Here is a 15,560-nt window from a genome sequence, read left to right on the forward strand (position 1 = left end):
CATCTGAAGTTAAGCAGTGTTTCTTAAAGTGAATATTTCACACTGCAATCTAGAGAAACAACATACATCAGTTTCATCCCCAGGTGAACTGGGATTTAATGTCAGTGTTAAGAAAGTTGCCCATGCGGCAGAATGCAGGGAGAGAAGAATTACACAAAATGGAAAATGGTCTATTTATTTTGAGAAGCCATCAATACACTGTCCTTGAACCTCAGCTTATTGCCCGGTATCCGCACTGGCACTGTAGAGATCAGGAACTTGCGAATGAATACCCCAAAGTCAACTGTCATTTGCTCTTAATCTAAGCTCTATTGCCCATGCCCTTGATAAGCAGTTTAATTACCCATACATATTCACTCCTTATTAAGAGTCATATGCATCATTAATACACTTTTTATGAAATACCTCAAACCATGACCAATCTCAACATTTAGGGGCATTCTTTGTCTAATAATTGCTGTGCAGTCCTCATGAGATACACAATACTATATCTTTTGTTCCTGTTTCAGGCATAACCTGTGTAGATTGCTGCATTCTCACAAACAAAGCTACCCAAACTACAAAAATGCAGATATTAGATGGGCTATGCAAATTTTCTTTAATATGCTACCTTATTAAAAAAATGTATACATTTTTTGTTAAATTCAGATGTAGGAGCAAATTATGGTAAGATTAAGACATGTTTTACACTGAATCTGCCCTTATACTGGGCCCAGATATGTCTCACAGGACAACAATATTGCCTAGATTTTCAGCAACACCCACAAACAATAAACAGTGTGAAACTGGCATAAGATATTGCAGCAGTATTGTTTGTTTCAAAGTCTAACTAGGACAGACATTTTTAGTTCCATATCATATGAGAAATCAAACACAGCTTAAAAAAAAGAAAAGAAAAGAAAAAAAGAAAAATTAAAAAGAAGGTTGAAAACTTGTACAGTAAAAAAAAGTAACTCCCATTGCACCACGCTTATAAGGTACTTGAAGGAATTCACAAAGGCTGAGCTGCTTCTTTAGATGTGGATCCTAAAAGCCTTTCACTTTCAGCTCCTCTTGACTCCTGCTTGAAATTCTGCCATATCGTATCACCTTTAATCCCACACAGAAGTGACACCAAAAGAATATTATTACAACTTTAAGGTGAAATTTCAGAAATTGCTTTTTTAAGTGTGTTTTTTTTTCTTACTGGTGAATGTGCACAGTGCATTTACAATTTGCTGGGAAGTCACGAACGGAGGAGAGGAGCAAAAATGAACAGAAATATAAACAGCAACTTAAAAAAACGGACAGAAAATTCTTAAGAAGCGAAGCTATAGAAACTCAGAACCTGTCAACGGAGGTAAATAATTCATATGACTCAGTTTGAGGAAGGAGGGAATTTGAAGAATGAGTGGGTTCTGGGTTTATTCCGAAAGCATACAGATAGTGCTGTGACAGAGCATTCAGAAACTTCTTTCTGAGGTGGGGAAAAAAAAAAATCAAAGATCTCAGACGACAGGCATGGATCAATTATTATCACTTTGCACAGAGGGATGAGAATTGTTCTTCTATGCACGTCACTGTGGAAACAGCATTGGAATTTCAATTGTTGAGCTTATTAAAATGGTTTCGTTAGAGGTCTAACCATGAGGAATAACAAGAGCTAGAAAATGTGTGTGTTTTTTTTGTTTTTTTTGGGGGGGTGTGAAGTGCACCATGCACCAAATAAAATGTATTGATTAGCCAATTTAGTACATTTTCTTTGCTTTGCTATCCATTTTCTTTCATTGTTACTCATCAATTTCCATTGTTGTAGGTCTCTTAAATCTCATCATGGTGCTGCTAATCATGCTAATCTGTGAGGCTACAGGCTCACACACACATTTCCTTCAAGCACATAAAAGCAGCCACCAGATATTTCTGGCCATGCTGCATTCTACAGAGCTGCTCAGCAGAAAAGAACAGTAACTGCCTGATTCTGTCTGTGACTTAGACACTAACATCCACAAGCATTTCATATATATCAAAAAGAAAAGAGGAACACTGTCATCCTTCCCATCATATAACAGCACGGACTGTTATATGTTATGTGGACCGGTGAAGTGAAGCTATACAAGGGAAAGAAACAAAACTGAGATTCTAACTCATCCTAGATCTAGTCTCAGTATGCCTCGAGTACTGAGAACACAAGAAAAGTTATCTTTGGAAGTATATGGAGTCGAATCTTATTGCTTTTTTAATGGCTTTGTCCACAGAGCTCCAAAAGGTAGAGTAGGGTTTATGTCCATCATTCAAACGATCTCCTGCGGTAACCAGCCTTAGCTTTAGTTCATTCATTCATTCATTATCTGTAACTGCTTATCCAGTTGAGGGTCGCGGTGGGTCCAGAGTCTACCTGGAATCATAGGGCACAAGGCAGGAGCACACCCTTAGGAATCCTGCCTTAGATTTAGTTTTAGACATAATTATAGTATGCTCTAAATAAGATAAAATATAGAGAGCAAATCTGAAATTCTTTCAAAGTCATCAGTGTTAGATGGTATTACCCTAGAAGGAACTTCGGGTTTATGGTCGCTCAGACAAGGTCCTGGATGGTGAGGTGGCACTTGAAACGAGGCGACTTAGGAGGTGAAGTGCAAAACAGTGATTTATTGTGTGATGGACAAAACATAAAGGGAACACTATACAAAACGAAGATGAAAAGGTATATACACAATGTACAGAGATGAGGGTCTGTCTCGGCGTGAGCAGTCACAAAGCTGGAACCTCTCAGCATTCTTACTCTCACTCTGACACACTTCGTCAATGGCAACTAGCAGAGTGTCCAGATGACCCCCACCCCCACCCCCACCCCCACCATGGCCTCATGGGGCATTTAAACCATAAGCCCTACCCCTGGATGAACCATTATCCTCTCTCTCTCTTCCACATCACAGTCAGAGTCATTCAGTATTTTCATTCAAACAATTTAAACTGAACCCTGAATGCCTAAATCATGTTGGAATTTCTGATTTGTTGTTGGAATTTGATGTATATCCTTCTAGATGGAGCAGCAAGTCTTCATTGCCATTCTTGATTTCACAGAACATGTGGCTTTTAAAAGAATAAAAAATCACATGTAATGAAAAACCCGCGACCCTGAATTGGATAAGCGGTTACAGATAATGAATGAATGAATGAATGTAATGAAAAAAAAGTGTGTAAGTGACATTTACATGCATCTCTCCTTCACTTCATCGATGGAGGACCAAGCAGTGTAGTGCCTGCGCTATAGAAGAAAGACAAAATGATTCAGATGGCTTACATACTTCAGAGTTCCGCAATCTTAACTTGAATTCTGTAAGCGGATTTAGTGATTCAGTCCTGTGACCTACTGTTCTACAGTTTCATGTTTTTCTGCCCTAGGGCTCACCTGGTTTACTCAGGAAGAGCCTAATACTCGTCAGTTTCTTCAGTAAGATGTGTGAAAGCAGATACTACACATAACTCCACATATTAGTTGTTCTCTAAATCTCAGATTCAAAACTTTGCTGGAGTGGTATAACACTATAGAATGGAGACACTATTTTTATTTCTGTTATCCAAAATATTCTTATCAAATACAAGAAATATGTGCATTGAGAGAGCTTAATAATGCTTAATTAATTGTTTTTGAATAATAATACACATACAAAAAGTGTTTAGATAAGTTTTGTTTCTTCTGATTCTAAGATATTAATAAAAACTTAGCTCCCCCTTTGCTACAGTGACAGCTTCAAGAAAGCCTTTGGACTAGATACTGGTACATTTCTGTCAGAATTTGATTGCTTTCAGCTAAACACTAGGGTTTTCAGTTGAATGATTAGTTCTGGATAAAAACCGCCACTCCATGTGATCCAAAACCTATTTGATGGAGCTCCATTACAGAGAACACTATTCCACTGCTCCAGAGCCCAGTGCTCATATTAGACTTATATATAAAGCTGCGCCTGGTTGTCTATTATGTATTGATTATGCACAGTTATGGGTGCATCAAAGCTGAAATTAAAGTTGTTTACAAAGATTTTAACATTAGGTGTATAACCCAATTCATTTAAAAATGAATGAAGAATGAATCAATAAAAAAGATCTTTTCTGTATTATTTCAGTTTTTTTCTGACAGCGACACGTATAAAGATACATTTCTCCTAGTAGTATACTAAGGATGGCACTTAGATCATCTACCAGAGAGAACCAATATGGTAGAATGAACACAAAAAGCCCCGTATTGTGGCATTTATCAGGCCTCCACAGGCCCGAAAGACCTGATACCCTACTTTTGTGAGCAAAAGAAACCTTGATTTTCATTCAAAGATCTGTCATGGTCACTTTAGGATCTCATCCACTCCTTCTCCATTCTGCTGCACTACAGGCGCTCACCACCTCCTGTTCAGTAATGCACCCTGACAAATAGAGAGCACTGGAAAACAGGAAGATTTTCCTCCTAAAACTTCTCGGATATCAAAATTCAGGAAGAGCTTGTTTTATAAATCATTTATTGATGCAAACACACTGTGACAGATTTATTATAGACAAGAGAGTTAAAAATGGGAAAACCCTATCAATATTTCAGAGTAGCGTATTCAAGACAGACTTGAATCTGAACATAAATAGTATTTTTTCAAAAACATGCCTTAAATAATTCAGTAGATAAGATGTAAACAATATCATTTTAAGTGCAATAGCCCAATGTAGAAAAAATTAGATTCTGCTTTTTCCAAGTGTTGGATATAAAAATCAGGATGCTTTCAACTAAAATATTCATAATAAAACAAATATTTTCAGTCCTATAATCTGATTGGCTGAGCCATGTTCAGATTCGTTGTAATATATTCTTCTTAGAGTAAAAGTCCCTTCAGAAAAAGCTGTTCTACTCAACATATACCCCTTAAATACATACGAGGTGATTTTCTTTCATGGAGTGGCTATGCCTACATTACTACATTAAGCAACAGTGAATGGACTACATTGTGTGCTGGAAGAATAGCTGATTGCAAATATTTTTTAGATAAATTCATAATTTTTTTGCATTTTGAAAAAAAAACCTTCCCTGTAATTAAATTGCTGTAACACAGAGCTCATTGTGGCTTATTGCTTTATTTATTCATATTTATTGTTTATAACCACCTATCAAGTTCAGGGTCACCGCGGGTATGGAGCCTGCTCAGAATCATTGGGTGCAAGGCAGAAACAAAATCACATGATCAGTCAAAGCTATGGAAACAGTTGCATGGTCAATCCACCTACATAATACATAGCTTTGGGAACTTGATTTGGGGACTGGATTAAAAATAATTAATAAAAAAGGCAATCCAAACAGGAAATATTAAATTAACATTGATATATATGGAATGAAACCTGACATATATTGAATGAACATATGTGTGTGTGTGTGTGTGTGTGTGTGTGTGTGTGTTGGTCATAAAATTAGAATATCATGAAAAAGTTAATTTATTTCAGCAATTCCATTCAAAAAGTGAAACTCATTCTTTACACACACACAGAGAGATATTTTAAGTGTTTATTTCTTTTAATTTGATCATTATAACTTACAACTAATGGAAACCCCAAATTCAGTATCTCAGAAAATTTGATTATTGTGAAAAGGTTAAATATTGAAGACACCTGGTGCCACACTCTGATCAGTTAATTAACTCAAAACACCTGCAAATGCCATTAAATGCTCTCTCTGTCTAGTTCTGTAGGCTACACAATCATGGGGAAGACTGCTGACTTGATAGTTGTCCAAAAGACGACCATCGACACCTTACACAAGCAGGGTAAGACACAAAAGGACATTGTAAAGAGACTGGCTGTTCACAGAGCTCTGTGTCCAATCACAGTAATAGAGAGGTGATGGGAAAGAAAAAATGCGGTACAAAAAAGTTTACAAGCAATAGGGATAGCTGCACCCTGGAGAAGATTGTGAAACAAAATCCAAAAACTGGAGGAGATTCAAAAAGGCTGGACTGCAGCTGGAACCACCACGCACAGACGTAAGTAAGACATGGGTTTCAGCTGTTGCATTCCTTGTGTGAAGCCACTCTTGAACAAGAGACAGTGTCAGAAGCATCTTGCTTCCAAACAGGACTGGACTGCTGCTGAGTGAATGTTCTCTGAAGAAAGTTAATTCCTTTGGAAATCAAGGTCCCAGAGTCTGGAGGAAGAGAGGAGAGGCACAGAATCCATGTTGCTTGAGGTCCAGTGTAAGGTTTCCACAGTCAGTGATGGTTTGGGTGCCATGCCATCTGCTGTTGTTGGTCAGCTGTGTTTTCTGAGGTCTAAGGTCAAAGCAGCCATGTACCAGGACGTTTTAGAGCACTTCAAGTTTCCTGCTGCTGACCAGCTTTATGGAGGTGCAGATTTCATTTTCCAACAGGACTTGGCACCTGCACACAGTGACAAAGCTACCAGTATCTGGTTTAAGGACTCCTTTAAGGCAAAAGGAGCCCCAACTATGTACTGAGTGCTGTACATGCTCATACTTTTCATGTTCATGCTCAGCTGGCCAGCATTTCTAAAAATCCTTTTTTGTATTGGTCTTAAGTAATATTCTAATTTTCTGGGAGTTTTCATTAGTTGTCAGTTATAATCATCAGATTAAAAGAAATAAACACTTGAAATATATCAGTCTGTGTGTAATGAATGAGTATAATATACAGGTTTTACTTTTTGAATGGAATTATTGAAATAATCAACTTTTTCATGATATTCTAATTTTCTGACTAGCACCTGCATATGTATATATGTGCCTGTATATATATATATATATATATATATATATATGTCTTCCCCATTGAGTTGTTTTGGTTTTCTCTCTCCCTCATGTTACCTTTAGTCATGCCCCTCCACCTGTGGCCGGGTAAAGTCATATGACTCGGTTCATAGGTCATCCTTATCCTGCCTGTCTATTTAAAGTTTGTCTAGGTGTCTGTTTGGTGGTTCATTTTAGTTCTTGAGTATTCAGTCATGCCCTGTGTTTTTGTACCTTCACGTTCACTGTTTTTTTTTTATTAAAACATTTATTCACCTCAGCATTTGCTTCCGATTCTGTTTTCCCACACTTGCTATGATAGAATGAACTGTTGCCTTAAGGAAGCAGCAAGATGGGTGAAAGACCGCCTAGGCTTTGAGTCAGAGAAATCAGTGAAGCCCGTGGCAGCCTGGATGGAGGAAGCTGCAGACTGCCAGGCTTTTTAGGAGAGGGACGCCAGGCGAGAGGCCCAGAGTAGGGTTTCCCTCTCCATGGGCTATCCAAGGGTCCGAGCCGGAAGGTGTCGGAGGAGGTCTGGGAGAAGACGAGAGGCTCTCGACTCGGCATCTTGGAATTTGACACAAGGTAAAATGCCACTAGAGAGTGCTGCGGGTTCCAAGGGTCTTCATGTTCTTTCCAAACCCCTTTGTCCGTCCTAGGTTTGCGCTGCTACAGTCAACAAAAAATACCTGGCAATAGGGCCCCTAGGCATAGGAGGGAGAATGTTGGAGAGTTCACCATCTACCAGAGCTTTGGAGAGTTAGTTGATTTGATTCAGGAGTTAACTCATCGGATTCTAGTTGGCCCCGGCATGTGGCAAAGAAAGAGAGGAAAGCTTGGGAAGGTTTCTTCATCTTTTCCAGAAGCATCTCTAGCTTCTGCAGCTCACCTTAATTCAGCAAATAAGGGTCACTTTAAAGACCCTGAGAGGACTGTCTCTCCACCACATAACCCAGAGAGGAATGTGCCAAAGCAGCATGCACCCATGGGATCTAAGCCCACTTCACGGATAGGGACAATTAAGGAAGGGGCATCCCACACTTTTGCCCAGTATTTGCCAATGCCGTATGTTGTGGTTCCCCCATTTGGCAATGTATTATTTCAGAACTGGTTGTCCACAGTTCTTATTCCTGGGTTTTTGTATTTAGTGTCTGTTTGGTGTAATTCATTGTTGTTGTTTTCAAGAGTTTTGATTTCTTGTATGTAGATTTTTTTATTAGTGTTGTTCCTGGTAGTGCCCCAGCTTGTTTGGTGGGGTTTTAATGCCCCCATGGGACATCTTTTGGGGGGGAGGGGGGGGGGTAATATCAGGGTCTTCCCCATTGTGTTGTTTTGGTTTTCTCCCTCCTTCATGTTACCCTTAGTCATGCCCCTCTACCTGTCATCCTTATCCTGCCTGTCTATTTAAGGTTTGTGTAGGTGTCTGTTTGTTTCAGTCATTCCCTGTGTCTTCGTACCTTTATGTTCACTGGATTTGTTAATTAAAATGTCTATTCACCTCAGCATATTGTCTGTTTGTCCCACAATTGTCGTGACAATAATGGACATTGACTTATATAGAATGAACATTGATTTATATAGAACGAACATCGATATATAGAATGAACCCTGATATATAATCATACACAAGATAAGATGGAAAATATCCTATGCCAATCCAGCTTCACATAGGGCCCACCACACTCTCTTCCTACCTGCAGCCTGTAGCTGCATCACCAGCCACCACAACAGCACCTAGCTAACCTTAACATCTATGGTTACTCATTGAGCCCATCATATGAGTACCCAAACCACCCACTGCATCACTAGCTCTGCACAGGGGAATTATATTAATTAATTCATTCAATATCTGTAACCGCTTATCCAGTTCAGGGTCATGGTGAGTCCAGATCCTACCTGGAATCATTGGGCGCAAGGGGGAATACACCCTGGTGGGGGCGCCAGTCCTTCGCAGGGCAGGAATTATACTAACTTTGATATATTTTGGATGAATTTTGATATATATTGAAGGAAGATGAATATATATGGGATCAACATTGATATATGATGAATGAGTATCAATTTATATGGAACTGACATTGACTTGAATATATATCAATGTTCATTCAAAATATATCGATGCTTATTTCATATGTATTAATGTTCATTCCATATATACCTGCGTTCATTTTATATAGATCATTGTTCATTTCATATATATCAACATTCATTCCATATATATCAAAGTTCATTAAAAATTTCCTGTTTGGCATATGTATTAGCCACAGTTTGTGTACCATAGACATAGACAATGAATGAATGATAGCAGAACAATATATTTGATCTAATTACCTTTTGCAATGTGGCTTTTAAAGGTCTTAAATATTTCCTATCACCAAGTCTGCACAATTAACTTTAAGACAGAATGCCATGCCAGCATGCCAGAGCCGTCTGACTGACCTTGTTTACATCTCAGAAATAAGTAGCATGCCTAAGAATGTATAATAATAAAATAGATGCACTTATCATGTAGACTTTAAAATTGAGCCAGAATAAAGACATTTACATGGATACAGTTTAAAAATGTCAAATTGGCACCTTTGAATAAGAAGACACTCATAAATATGCTATTTTGGCCTGTCTTATCAGCTAGTCTTAGGGGAGTATGACCAAGAGTGACAAAACCTGCTTCAAAGGGGTTTCTGGAAACTGCTTTTTAACAGTTACCAAAATAGCTGAAGTCTGTTCGGCATACAGCCTCCACATGTCAGTGAAATACCAGGCGATGGCTTCGCTAACCAGATCTCATGAGACTCAAGGGGTGCATGCAGGTCACCTCAAAGCAAGTGGCACAATGCTGTGTGCACCGGCCTTAAGAGAACTGTGCAGTACTTGATTGAATTCCAGGCAATGGGCTCCAGCCTGCTACGTTAATATCAGGGCTTTGAGCACGAACTGGAACCTTATTGTTTTTGCTTCAAGCAAAATTATTCTGTTTCACTAGCAGCCCTTTTTTGCAGTTCTAGAGACAGTGGTTGAGTTTTAACATCTGCTTTCAGCTTTTCAGTTCCATAATCTACAATAATTATTTTGCATGCTTTTAGGCAATGTAACATTTAACAGTAGTTATATAGCTTATTCACAATATGCAGACATGGTCAAAATACGTGTAAATTGAAACTCAATTTCCTTACACTATGCACTGCTAATTCCACATTAAACTAGGACACCTCTAGTCACACAGTGCTATCATCCACGCTGGTAGCAAATTGCTGGTAACACAATATAATTGGACAACAGAACAAGCTTGGAGAAGACTGCTAACTGCCTAGTTAGGTTAGCTATCCTACATGCTAGTATCATGTATGTTGATACTGTGAATAAGGAAGGCCATCCTATCTAGGGACAGGGGCCATTTGTACTTCCGACAGTCTGCAATCTCCCAATGGTTGGACAGATGCTAGACAGCACCAGTCTGAAGAAATTCCAGAACATTTTAAATGATAATTAATTTATATTATATTTTCCCTAATATGTAAAACACAATCATAATAAAATTCTGTACTACCTTTTGCAAAGCAATGGCATATGTGTCATGTGAACAGGCATGCCCAAACTTTTTATTCAAAAGTGTACTCTTTTTAGAAAATTGCACAACTGTGCAACATTTAGCAGTTACTTCCACTGGGAATAAATGTTTGGACCTTGACTGCATTCCTACTGTCAGTAAATCAGGTCAAGGCTCAGTTGGCAGCAATTTGCACTGGTTAGATGTAATAAGCATTCAATGAATTAAGATTCAGGGGTGCAGCTCTTGAAACTGAGATGTGGACATATTCTGACCTCTCTGTAATCAGTCTCTATTCTCCCTGTCAGAAGGAGGCAGTCTTAGGCCAAGAGTGAGGTGGCAATTTTTCAAATTTGTAAAGAAATAACACATTAGCTGCAAAGCTATAATTAATCAAAATTACAGTAGAGGAGAGTTCTGGAAAATGACAGCAGTTCAGAACTGTTACACGGCTGACTGAATTTATTATTAAGAAAACACAAGGAGATCAGTTACATTAAGATGAACAAATAATTATGTTTACACACGATAATATGAAAATTAGAATATAATAAATAAATAAACAGAGGCTGTAATTTATAACAGCATGCTTTTTTGCTCATTTTTACAAACTGCAAGAATCAGGGGCAGCTTGTATAAATGATATAAATGCATTGATAGGGCTAATCCCTCCTTCTCTTTCAAAAAAACTCAGGTCTACTTGGTTATTTTTGCATGCTGTTGATCTGAGAGCAGGAGTCCCACCAAAGGTTGTAAGAAAAGCATTTATGAAGAAAGAGCTTATTTACATCTAGCTCAAGCTGTAAATCTACACAGCCAATTTGCTACAGTGACATGTAACCTACACAATACTTCTTAAAGTTTTGCACCCACATTTCCAATATGAAATCAAGACTACCATCAAGAGTTTCTCCCACTTTTCTCACTCTCCACTGCTTGATAGACTTTAACTGGTTATTAGAATATTGCTGTGAAAATTTACTTCTGCCATGAGACCATAAGTGTATATATGGGTTTTTTCAGAGGCGGAATAAAATAATAAGTGGTGCATTTGTGACCAAGAGTGGATAAGGTAATATTATTGACAATTAATAATGTCAATTAAGTAATGGTTCTAGACAATGCTGTGTAATTTTGCTAGAAATAGAAAAACAAACAAACAAACAAATGAACCCACAAACAACTACAAATAAAAGATTATCCTCACTCTGGTAGATTCTATGCATCCACATTTATCAGAATAAACATGTCCTGCTGTGTCTCTAAAACATTTTAAGCATTTTCTTGAACATTTGCAAATTTTAATGAGCAGTTTTACAGTTGTCATCTGTCCTTTTGAAACTTATTTGAGTTATTATGTCTTATCTTTGCTTATTCTGAGAAATCATCAGCAATGTTTTCCAGGGCATTTCACTGACGGGTACCAGCCTAAAGACTGTGGCCACATCGCTGTTGCCACAAATGAAATATGAAAACTAATTGCGTCCTGTGTCCTGTAATTAAACAGTTTGCTGTTTATATATATATATAATATATATATAAACTTATTTTAAAATCATCACTGTTCTGTTTACAGCCCTGAGGGAGAGGAATCCAACACCAATCAAAGCATGTTTGCTAGCAGCACTTCTTGTATTGACTTCACCCTCCTCGGCCTGAAATGTCAAACAGCTTCAGCTCTCGACATGCCTCCTTGCTTCCAGCAATGTCTTTATCCATGAGAAGCATGCATCTAATTACCAACTGCTGACAAGTTTTGTTTTTTTATCCCAGGGAAATGCATAAACATGTGCTGTGGCTGATGATAAGCCGTGGATCTCACATTTGATTTTCAAAATGCATAATAATCACTGTTTACACACCAGCTATTATTGTTTGGAGGGGTCAGCAATGGCAATACTCTGAGAGTGTCCAGCCCTCTTTCTGAGAATCTTTCTGGCCCTTGCATGAACTCATTCTGGTTGTTGGGTTGGAACTGGAGCCCCTTGGGTCTTGGGTACTCCAGCAGTCTAAAGAATATCAAGTCTACTCAAAGAATTCATCAGAGTGAGAGGTTAAATTCCCTGCTGCCCACACACACACACACACAAACACACACACACACACACACACACACACAAACACTTGAACTTGGAGTGTGATCAAATTGGATGAGAGTTATGTTCTTGATGCTGTTTCTTACAGAAACATGCTCTGCAGCTGACTAATCTTCACTAGTGGCTTAGCAATATAAACAAAATATCAAATGTGAATTGATACCTAATATATACTGATCGGGCATATAATTATGTCCAGATTCTTGTTTCTAAAATTACAGGCAGTAGTCCATCCGTTACTTGACATACTTTGTTTATTCCCTTTCAGTGCTGCAGTGAAACTGACTTGGTTGGTGGTGTTTTAGTTTCGTTTGCCTTGGTATGCCTGAATCAGACACAGCAGTGCTGCTGGAGTTTTTTAAATACTGTGTCCACTCACTGTCCACCCTGCAAGACACACCAACGTATCTGATCCACCTTGTACATACAATGTCAGAGACAGTAGCTCATCTATTGCTTCACAGATTGTGTTGGTCGTCCTCTAGTCCATCAGTGGACATAGGATGCTGCCCACAGGATGATGTTGGCAAGGATATTTTGGTTTGATGGACTATTCTCACTCTAACAGTGAAACTGCTGGGTTTAAAAATTGTAGTAGCACTGCTGTGTCTGATCCACTTCTTCCAGCAGTGCACACACATACACAGGGGTACATCTACAATACACAATTTCATTAAAATATTTAGAGAATTCAGAGAAATCTATAAACCCAAGGAACAAGGTCCAAAACCACTTTTGGCTGACTGTGATGTTCGGGTCCTTCAATGTCACTACAGTAAACACAGGTGCAATTCTGTAGTGGAAGTCAATTCATGGGCTCCAGAACACTAAGGAAAACCATTGTGTGTGAACACAATGTCAATTCCTCTGTGTAAATTCCTCATGACGAATGTAAAAATGTCATGCAAAGAAGAAACATTATAATAACAGGCTAATAAACAGGAAACTAATTACAATCATACATAAGATAAGATATAAAATATTCTATGCCAATCCATTAGAGCTTTACATAGGGCCCGCCACATTCTCTTCCTACATGCAGCCACCAAAATTCCAATTGAATCCTACACCTCAACACTACGGTTGCTGTGGTCATTTATGATCTAATCAGCAACCGGCTATCCTTATCAAGTACGGTGACTCATTGAGCCCAGCCCATGGCTACCCAAACCAGCCACTGTATCATTGGTGTTTCACTGAATTAAGCCCACAATGCCTCCAGAAGGCTCAACAGTGAAGTCTGGCATGCCAGACCCACACCCCTCCAAGCTAGCTTTACAGTCATACCTTACACTTATGTATCAACAACCGTAAATCCACACTGGTGACTAACGATGTACCTAGCCCCACTGGCACTGTTAAAGCATGTTCAGTGCCACCAGTTCTATGTGATCTTTACGTGCTACATCACCAACCACCACAACAGCACCTAGCTACCCTTAACATCTACAGTTACTCATTGAGCCCATCTCATGAGTACCCAAACCATCCACTGCATCACTAGCTCTTCAAAGGGGTCATCAGGCAGGCACATCCACATCCCACAACACATCCAGAAGGCTCAACAGTGATGTCTGGTGTTCCAGACCCACTCCCTAACAATCCCAATAGCACATCTACAGTGCATTTCCCCAAGTAATCTGTGCTCTCCTTTTCCACAACCACTGACTAGACCTTTCTGCTGTTTCTGATAACTCCTTCACAGCTGCCCTTAGTTTCCGGCCCTTTAGGCTGAACTGCACAAGCAGGGATGTGGCTGATTTGGCTACAAATCCTCTAACACCTATCTCCACCGGTCTTACATGTTCTTGCCACCCGCATTCCCTCACCTCAGCAGCCAAGTCTGCATACTTCACCTTCTTCCTTTCGAATGCTTCATTTACTGCGTTAACTCTATGAAATACACTATCCATTTACTTTCAGAGTAGAGCACCATGTTTGGCCTCAGTGTAGTTAACACAATGCACTCTGGGACCTGCAGCTTTTTTCCTATGTCCACCAGCAACTTCCAATCCAATCTTCACCCCATCTTCCAATATTTGTAGCCTGCACACTTTCTTAAAAACATTCCCCCTCACACAAAAAGCTATAAACTATATTATTACTACAGCTACTCATCAATGCATTAACCTCTAGCCATTTGCTTTCCAACAAACATGCTAAAACCCTCATCTGATTATGTCTCCATGTATACCCACCCTGAGACAAACTACACTTACAAGCTGACAGAATATGCTTCAGCATGCCAACCCCTGTACATAATCGACAATTAGGTTCTTCACCTACGCACTGTTCAAGATTTTGCGGTGTTGGAAGGACATCATAAGTTGCTCCCAGCAAAAATTTAATACGACTTCCCTTTATCACCCACAGCTCTTGCCAGGAAATCTTCCGCTTCTCTAAATTCTCCTATCAAAGCCACTGGACTTGTTTTGCCTGTGACGAACAGCCTGTGGCTGTTGCACACCATGCCTCCTCCTCCTCGTGAATAAAACTAGTTATCAATTGCCTTCTCTTTTTGGTGTGACCTTACTAAAAGCTTTCCATGAATCACCTGACCCAAGGCCTGCTCTTCTCTATTGTATTTGGCCAATCACATCTCTAAGTTCTAATGAGCTCCTGGCTACCTGCATGGCCACTTTCAGATTCCTCTTCCTTTCTGTTTTTGTGATTGGTGCTGCTGCTTTCACCACTGCATCTTTTGATCATGACAAAATTGTCTCATGACTCACCTTTGCACATTTAATTTCCTCAACTAAACTTGTGAGTGGTAACTCCAGTACTCCTCTCCCATACCATGCCACGCTACTTAAACAATGCAGCACCCCTAGCCACTTCCTTTTGGCCTTGTTAATAACCCTCTCCATCCTCTCTACTTCTGAGATTGAAACATCATAAATTGTCAATGGCCGCAGTAAGCCAAACTGCAGACACCACAATCTAACTTCCCTAGCAAGCACAATCTATCAATTCTAAAAGCCTCCACCAATTCAGTTTTAGTCCCACAGATTGTTCTGTATCATTTAGCGCTGCACTATACTATCTACCAAAATCTTCACTGGTTTCTCCAGTACTGTACGGATCATTTCTCCTTCCATCCATCAAAAAAAATTCCTTTGTTCCAAAGTTTTTCTTTGATAATCAACAGACTTCTAGACTTGTTGGT

Source organism: Hoplias malabaricus, chromosome 11 (assembly GCF_029633855.1).
Source record: "Hoplias malabaricus isolate fHopMal1 chromosome 11, fHopMal1.hap1, whole genome shotgun sequence".
Classification (NCBI taxonomy): domain Eukaryota; kingdom Metazoa; phylum Chordata; class Actinopteri; order Characiformes; family Erythrinidae; genus Hoplias; species Hoplias malabaricus.